Source organism: Peromyscus maniculatus, chromosome 20 (assembly GCF_049852395.1).
Source record: "Peromyscus maniculatus bairdii isolate BWxNUB_F1_BW_parent chromosome 20, HU_Pman_BW_mat_3.1, whole genome shotgun sequence".
Lineage (NCBI taxonomy): Eukaryota > Metazoa > Chordata > Mammalia > Rodentia > Cricetidae > Peromyscus > Peromyscus maniculatus.
In genome coordinates, this window is record NC_134871.1 from 71,867,580 (window position 1) to 71,876,928 (window position 9,349).

The window sequence follows — 9,349 nt, forward strand, 5'->3', positions numbered from 1 at the left end:
GGTGTTGAGTCCAAAGTCCTATCCTGGGTCAGACAGAAGTCTCTTGACCGTAGGGGTTTCACACGGATTGGGCAGTGGGAGAGGAAGAGTCTGGGTTCTTTTTTTTTTTTTTTTTTTTTTTTAATGTTCATTGGTGCTTTGCCTGCATATATGTCTGTGTGAGGATGTCAGATCTTGGAGTTACAGACAGTTGTGAGCTGCCATGTGAATGCTGGGAATTGAACCCAGGTCCTCTGAAAGAACAGTCAGTGCTCTTAACCACTGAGCGGTCTCTCCAGCCCCAAGTCTGGGTTCTTAAAACACCTAAAAGCAGATGAAGTCGGAGATATGACTGTCCTAGGTACAGGTGAAAGTAGACTAAAGCTGTGGAATCTCCCGCTCCAGAGACCTGGTGAAGAAGCCAGGCATGGTGGTATGCACATAAGATCGTGATTTAGGTTCGAGGCCAGTCTGGGTTATATAGCAAGTTCCAGGGCATCCTACATCACATGCCAGTGTCCCGATTAAAAAAAACAACAACAACAACAACAGCTGGGTGTGGTGCACTTCTAAAATCCCAGAGATTGGTAGTGTCAAGAGGACCAGGAATTCAAGGTCATCATCTGCTACACGGCAAATCTGAAGCCAACCTTGGCTATTTGAGACCTTGTCTCAAAAAAGGGGCCTAGTGAGGAACTTGGTAAACCACATGGTGGGCGTGTGGTGGCTCAGGTCAGTAATGCCACTACTCTGGAGGCTAAAGGAGGAAGATTACCCTGGGTTCAAGACCAGTCTGGTTACAAAGTAAGGCCTTGTCTCACTCACTTGAACAGCTGCCTCTTCTATATTGTGGAGTACAAAGTTACTTAACCCAGATATTCCAGTAGAAATGTCTGGATCCCTCATAGCTTTGTTTAAGCAAAAGGCTGCAGTCCACGTCCCTGTGCACTTTTGCACTCTGCGGATGAAGTTAGCAAAAATGGCACCATACACACACAGACGAAGGGCTTCCCCCGGCTAGGCCCTGTGCTAGGCTGCAGGATATACACGGCGCACAAAATACCTGCTAGTTTTCCCTCACAAAACTCACAGCTAGAGACCAAAGACACGGACATTTCTACTCCTTCTTTCAACAAGTGCCGAGCACCCATTACGGCCACCAACCATTCCGCTTGGCGTCTGGGATACCGCAGACAGAGCCCTTATTATCACTGTGGAAATTACATGACGGTGATGGCAAAGGACAAAAGCCAATAAGATAAGAAGCCAAATTACTCGGCACTTCAGAGGCGGTTGAGCCAGGCAGGGGTGGCGCACGCCTTTAATCCCAGCACTCGGGAGGCAGCGCCAGGCAGATCTCTGTGAGTTCGAGGCCAGCCTGGTCTGCAGAGCGAGATCCAGGACAGGCTCCAAAACTCCACAGAGAAACCTTGTCTCTAAATAAACAAACAAACAAACAAACAAATAAATAAAAGATGCGCAGAGGCGGTTGAGCATTATGGGCTGGAGTGAAGCAGCCCCAGAGCCTTGGAAGTGGGGTGTCAGGAAAAAGGGAGAGCAGTGGTCACAGCTGAAGGGAAAAGTGTCTGCCTGAGAAGAGCGGTGTGTTCAGGGTGTCCTGAGTGGTAAAGACCTGTGAGACCCTTTGCTTCTTGAAACCCAGAGGACAGCACTAGCTCAGAAGACCCCTGGCGTGAGCCCCCAGGACAGGTACACATTACTGTGGGCCCCGAGACCAGAAGAGTCAGGGGAGGATGTTCAGTGGACGGAGACAGGGCCGCCCTTGCCGAGCAAGGTCCGAGTTACACAAGAGAAACTGGAAGTCTCAGTGGGAAGAGCCCCTGACATCAGACTTCCAGAGAAAACATTCTACTTGAGAGCAAGGAAAGATGACTCATAACGCTCTACACCTGCCTCCCCTGAGTAAACACAGCAGGCAATCATTTGGCCCACGGATCCCTTCCACTCCCCCCACCCCACCCAGCCATTGCTTTGTCCTCCCACCCCTGCAGGGGTCTGCAGGAGACAGAGCTGCAGGTGACGTGGCTGAGCTATACTCTCCGGGATTTGTGCGGGATGAGCAGTTGAGGTGGTTTCCTTGCCCCCCCCCCCCTCTTTACTGTCTTCTACAAATGCAGGTATGACATTGAATGTGTTTTCTCAAACCAGGGAGCCAACCTGCCAAAACTAAACAGAAAGTCCCTGGCAGAGCCTGAGCGGTGTTTGCGGCTGAATCCAGCTGGTCCGAGAAACCCGAGACGAGGCACCTGATATGATTATCCCTCCCCACACAGACAGGGCTTCAGAGTTCCCAGGACTCTTACCACCTGATCCTCATTACAATCCTGTGAGGTATGCGAGGCAGCGGCTGTTATTGGCTCTGGATCAGAGTTTGGACACTGAAGTCCACAGACATCACATGACCCATCGACCCCCCTGCGTTTTCAGATTTAGGAACTTGAGGCAGGAGTGAAGTCACCTCTCCGTGTTCCTTCTGGAGTGCATCTAACGATGTTGTTTCTGTTTTGTTTTGCTGGGTGGGTGGATTTTGGGGTGTGTGTGTGTGTGTGGTATTTTTGGCTTTACAATCTACATAGCCCTACCTGGCCCTTGAATTTGCTGTGACCCTCCAGTTTCTGTAGATTGTTGCTGGAATGGTGTCATACACCACAGCCCCTGGACGGTGTACCCTGACTTAATGGCAGGCTGAGCAGGTTCAAGCAGAGAACCCTCCAACACACTCCTGAGTCTTGAGTCCTCAGACTCGGAGATTCTAACTCAGTTGTTCAAGGGTGAGGCCCCAGGCCTCAAGGGAAATATTTGAAAATCTCCCTTGGTGATCCTAACAGGCGGCCAAGATTAAGAGGCAGGCCCATGTGGTCCCTAGGGTCTGCATCCTGGCATTCTTTCCTGCTGCAGGTCAAGCTGTGCCTCTTCTAATTAAATAACACCCTGCTGCAGACACCCAAGGCCACTTGGCAATTCCCCTCATTCCCCAGCAGGGAAAGGCACTGCCTGCGGGGCAGCCCATTTTGTCCCTAGAGCATTGAAGGGGAAGATGACGGTGTCGAGTCACCTGTCCTAAATTGTACGTGTCCCATTCCAACCAGCCCAGGTAATAAACTAGCAAATAGTGCTGAAAACCACAAGCAGCACGTATCATATGACATCCCTTGGGCAACAATAAAAACATAGTTAAATGAATTCATATGTACATGTAAAGATTTCCTGAAGGACACCCAAAGAAACTGGAATTAACAGTTGCATTTGAGGGGGGAATTGGTGTAGGGAGTAATGGGGGTGGGGGATTGTTTCCAAATCTGTGTCTGCCAACATCTTCCAAATCAGTTATTACTAATGCAAATTTTTTTGTTTTGTTTTGTTTTTTGAGCAGGGTTTCTTTGTGTAACAGTCTTGGCTGTCCTGGAACTCATTTTGTAGACCAGGTTAGCCTTGAACTCACAGAGATCAGGCTGCCTCTGCCTTCTGAATGCTGGGATTAAAAGCATGCACCACCACACTTGACTCCTAATACAATTTTTTTTTTTAAAGATTGGGGAGGTGTAGAGTTTTCTGCATATATATATTATATGTAATACATATATAATTTATATATTACACACATACACATAAAGATACTAAGCTGGGTATAGTGGTGTTTGCCTTTAATCCCAGCACTTAAGAGACAGAAGCAAAGATCTCTGTGAGCTCCAGCCCATCCTGGTCTACATCGTGAGACCCTGTCTCAAAACAAACAAACAAACAAAAGTACTGCTGAGCCTGGGGACTGCCACATGCTAGGTAAACAATATACCACTGAGTTACATCACTGATTCTTTTTTTTTTTTTCTTTAATTTTAATTTGAGCTGGGGTCTAAGTTACTCAGGCCAGTCTTGAACTTACCCTGTGGGCCAGGCAAGCCTTGAATTTGTGGTCTTCCTGCCTTAGCCTCCCAAACAGCTCCCAAAGGCAGCCATGCCAAATTTTATAACCATATATATATATATATATATATATATATATATATATATATATATATATAGTCTATATGTATAGCTATTACAGAGCTCATATCCTAGCAGATAGGGATACAATACAAGATAAAGGAAATGAGTAATTTGTATAGTATGTCAGGAAGAGAAGTGTCGTGGAGAGAAAGTGGAGCAAGACTGGGAATTCAGGAACTGTGGGTGATAGCAGTGTGCTGTCACTGTGAACATTTGCCCCAAGCCAGGTGTGGCGGTGCCACACCTGTAATCCCAACACTCAGGAAGCAGAGTCAGGAGGATGGCTGCAGGTGTGAACCCCACCTGGAACACACAGTAAGCTCCAGGCCTGCCAGGGTTACACAGCAAGATTTGTTTCAAAAACATAACAAATGAACCACAAACAGGCTTAAGTTGGGCAGTGATAGCACACACCTTTGATCCCACCGTTTGGGAGGCAGAGGCAAGTGGATCTCTGTGAGCTCGAGGTCAGCCTGATGTACAGAGCGAGTTTCAGGACAGCCAACGAAACACACAGAGAAAAAAAAAAAATGGTGACTTGAACCAACACTTGATAGGTTTTGGGTGGGACTGGGATTTGAACCAAGAGCCTTGTGCTTACTAGGTAAATGCTTTACCACTGCTCTATACCCTAGTCCCCCAGTCACAATATCTTTAAATCAGTCAGTCTCTCTCCCCACCCCCTCATCATCACATTTCCTTCCCTGCCTCCACCCTCCTGCCTCCTTCCTTCCTGCAAGTTTTTTGTTGTTGTTGTTGTTTTTTATTTATTTATTTTTATTTTTTATTTTATTTTATTTTATTTTTGGTTTTTCAAGACAGGGTTTCTCTGTGTAGCTTTGCTCCTTTCCTGGATCTTACTCTGTAGACCAGGTTGGCCTCGAACTCACAAAAATCCGCCTGGCTCTGCCTGCCGAGTGCTGGGATTAAAGGCGTGCGTCGCCGCCCGGCTCTGTTTTTTGTTGTTGTTTTTTTTTGTTTGTTTGTTTGTTTTTGTTTTTTTAATTTCATGTACATTGGTGCTTTGCCTGCATGTAGGTCTGTGTGAGGGTGTCGGATCCCCTGGAAATGGAGTTACAGACAGTTGTGAGCTGCCATGTGGATGCTGGGACTTGAACCCTGGTCCTCTGGAAGAGCAGCCAGTGCTCTTAACTGCTGAGCCGTTTCTCCAGCCCGTTGCTTTTTGTTTTGGTATGTTGTACATGAAAGAGAGAAAGACAGGGTCTCATAGTCTCTTATAGTTCAGGGTGGCCTCAAACTCACCATGTAGCCTTTTATGGTCCTGATCTCCTCCCTAATGCTGGGATGACAGGCGTGCACTCCCTGAGCCAGACCTTGCATTGTATTTCTCTCCATCTGGCTGTTTGTGTGTGTTCATGCGTGTATATAGACTTGGGATTGAACCCAGGGCTTTGGGCACGCTCTGCAAGCACCCAGCCTGAGCTACATTCCCAAGAGTAGCAAAGGCAAAAATGGAGGGGGAGTAGAACAGAAGAGAGGTGCTTTACCTCTCTGAGCCCCCATTTTTCTCCTATAAAATGAGTTTTATATATTACTAGTAGTAGTTTGTTTGATTTTTGGGATAGGGTTTCTCTATGTAGCCCTGGCTGTCCTGGAACTCACTCTGTAGACCAGGCTGGTCTTGAACTCAGAGATCTGCCTCCCTCTGCCTCCCGAGTGCTGGCATTAAAGGTATGCATCACCACCACTTGGCCTGAGTTTTATATTATAATACTTCCCAGTTCAAAGGGTTGTTAGAATTAAGAGAAATAACACAGCACATGGAAAGCACTTGCAGAAGTATTTGACACATAGTGAACACTAAAGGTTGGTTATTGTGGCTGTAATTATGTGATTACTGTGGTTATTGTCATATTGTTGTTATAATTCATCCAGGATGAGTAGGGATGTAATCTTTTAATTACCTCTGATCCATCCAGACAACCTAGAATTTTTCAGAAGGTATGTTTTAAGACCAGGTCTCGTGTAGCCCAAACTGTCTTCAAACTCCAAATTTGCTCTCAGTATATAATAGAGGTTGACCTTGAACTCCTGATCCTACTGACCCCACCTCCCAAGTGCTAGGATTATAGGCATGGACCATAACCACCCAGAATAATCTTTGCATCTCGAGCTGCTTGATTTACATGGCACCGTCTCTTTTGCCAGGTCAGGTAACATGTTCTCAGGCTCCGGGGATTAGGGCATTGATATCTTGGGGGAGGAGACCATTAGGCAGGGTAGACTGGGTAGAAGGTGACATTTGAATCAAGACTGGAGGAGGTAGGAGTGTAGACCTGGTACAGCAGTAAGGACGGACGTGACCCTGGGTATAAGCCAGTATCCTCTGCCCTCATCCCTTCCTCTTAGATTCACCATGCTCCTCCTTCCTTGGGACCCTCAGGACATTATAAAGAAAGGGTAGACTGTGCACATACCCTACCCCAGAGTTCTCTCCCTGTCTCTCCTGAACTCTACACTGCCCAAGCAGCACCATGGAATCCAGCAGCTTCCGCTGTGTCTGTCTTTCCAGCCTCCACGACCCTGGAACCATCTCCTCTGAGCATCAACATCACTTCACTCCTGGCCCCCCACCTCTGCCCGTCTGCCTCCTTGGTTAGCCCTCTGAACCCTGGCTTCATGGGCTGTCCCAGCCATTCTTCTCCCTGGGTAACCAGCTTATGTCTGGGCCTATTGCTTTTTTAATTGATTATAGTGTGTGTGTGTGTGTGTGTGTGTGTGTGTGTGTGTGTGTGTGTGTGTGTGTGTGTGTACACCGAGGCCAGAGGAGGGTTCTGGAGCTGTAAGTCACTTGACGTGCACGCTGGGTTCAAACTCTAGCCCTGTGGAAGAGTAGCAAGTTTTCTTAATCACTGAGAAATCCCCCATCTCATCCCTCCTGCCTTATTTCTGGAGCTTCCGATTTGTATTTTTCAGCCGCTTTGGTTTTATTGTACAGCGTGACACAGTTGGCTATTTAATCTCACCTTTCCCAGGAGATTATAGACACCGGGAAGATAAATAGTGTGTTATTCATCCCTTTGTCATCCTGGAAGTGTTGTAACAGCGGCAATAACCGTAGTCATCATATAACTGTAGTCAACAGCCAGCGTCAAGGGAGCCCTTTCAGTATCAGCCGCCGCACCAAGTGCTTGACGTGTTCTATGTTAATTTGCTCAGTTCTAACAACCCTGTAAATTAGGCAGTATGATACTCTCATTTTGCAGATGAAGGAACTATAAGGCTCAGAGAGATAAAGTATCTTTTCTTTAAAAATAAATATATATTTTTTTCAAGACAGGGTTTCTCTGTGTAGCCCTGGCTGTTCTGGCTCTCACTCTGTAGACCAGGCTGGCCTCGAACTCAGAGATCCACCTGCCTCTGCCTCCTGAGTGCTTGGATTAAAGGCGTGTGCCACCACTGACAGTCTTTTAAAAAAAAAAATGTATAGGTGCTGGAGAGATGGCTTGGCAGTTGAGAGCACTGACTGCTCTTGCTGAAGACCTTGGTTCAGTTCCCAGCATCCACATGGCAGCTCACAATAGTCTGTGACTCTAGCTCTGGGGGCACTAACTCTTTTCTGGCCTCCACGGGCTCCAGGCACGTACATGGTACACACACAAACAGGCAAGATATTCATACACACAAAATAAGTAACTGTAAAGCATTGCATTTATTATTAGTGTGTGCGTGTTTGATGGTGTGTGTGTGTGTGTGTGTGTGTGCATGTGCGTGTGCGTGTGCGTGTGCGTGTGCGTGTGTGTGTGTGTGTGTGTATGTGTGTGTGTTGTCAAAAGACAGCTCTCAGGAGTCAGCTCTCTCCTACCTTGTTAGGACAGCATCTTTCTCATTGGTGGTACCACTGTGCGGCCATTCCTGGCTTGCCTGTCCACAGGCAAGCTTCCAGGGAAATCTCCTGGCTCTGCCTCCCGTCCCTCTTAGGAGTGTAGGGATTACAGGTGCTCACCACCACATCTTTTTTTTTCTTCTTCTCTGAGACAAGGTTTTACTATGTAGTTCTTAGAGATCTGGTCTGGAACTTGCTATGTAAAGATCTGCCTCCTGGGTACTGGGATTAAAGGTATGCCCTGTGCACCACCACAGTGGGTTTCTTTTCTTTCGTTTTTGATATAGAATCTCACTATATAGCCCAGGCTGGCCTGAAACTTAGAACCCTCCTGCCTCAGCCTCCCAAGATCAGGGATTACTGGTGTATCCCCCAACATCTGGCTAAAATATCTGTTTTAAATTTTTTTAAGTTATTATTATTATTATTATTGTGTGTGTGTGTGTGTGTGTGTGTGTGTGTGTGTATCCAAAGAGGTTAGAGGGATGCCAGACTGGAGTTACTGGCACTTGTGAGCTGCCTGATGTGAATGCTATTGAACTTGGGTCTTCTGCAAAAATAACACACACAGCCGGGGGGGGGGGGGGGGGGGGGGTGGTGGTGGCGGCGGCGCACGCCTTTGATCCCAGCACTCGGGAGGCAGAGGCAGATGATCTCAGTGAGTTCGAGGCCAGCCTGGTCTACAGAGCGAGATCCAGGTCAGGCACCAAAACTACACACACACACACACACACACACACACACACACAAAGACACACTCTTATCCACTGAGCTCCAGCCCCTGCGTATCTTTCCCAGAGTCTCACAGCTGAAGACAAGGCAAAGCCAGAATTCAAACCCAGATTGTCTGGTGGCAAAACAACAACAACAAAAAGAATTGATCAAACCAAAGTAATGCCAGGCGTAAGGAGGTGGAGTCCTGTTGAGTCACTGTTATAGGATGTATTGTCTTTTATTCCCAAACCCAGAGCACCTTAAAAAGGGGTGGGGTTAGATAGAGAACTCTAATTCTATAGGGAAGATGCCACAGGTATGCAATTCTCCTCTGAGCTTTCCAAGGTAGCCCAGGCCAGCTATCATATGACTGGGAAGATGGCGGTTGGCACGGGCATGGCCCCCCACACTCACTTACTGGAATGTTTGGTTTCTAGTTGGTGGACTGCTTAGGAAGGATCAGGAGGTATGGCCTTGTTGGAGGAGGTGTGTCACTGGGAGACCGGTCTAAATGAACTCTTCCAGAACTATGGCCCACCAGTGAGAATGGGAGGCTAACACAGAAGGGGTATTTGTTGCTAAAGGCAGTTTTGGTTAATCCTACGACATCGGCTAGGATCCATCAGGATATCCTTGTTCCGCTTCCGTAGCTCCTGACGCTAGCTGAAACAGTTAACTGCAGAAGCTCCGCTTTGGCTCTGTGACCCATAAAACAACGACTATCATGGAAAAAACAGCAACAACAACAGGACTGCCCTGACTGAAACTAACCTTCTATTCTACAGTAGTAAATCAAGGTTA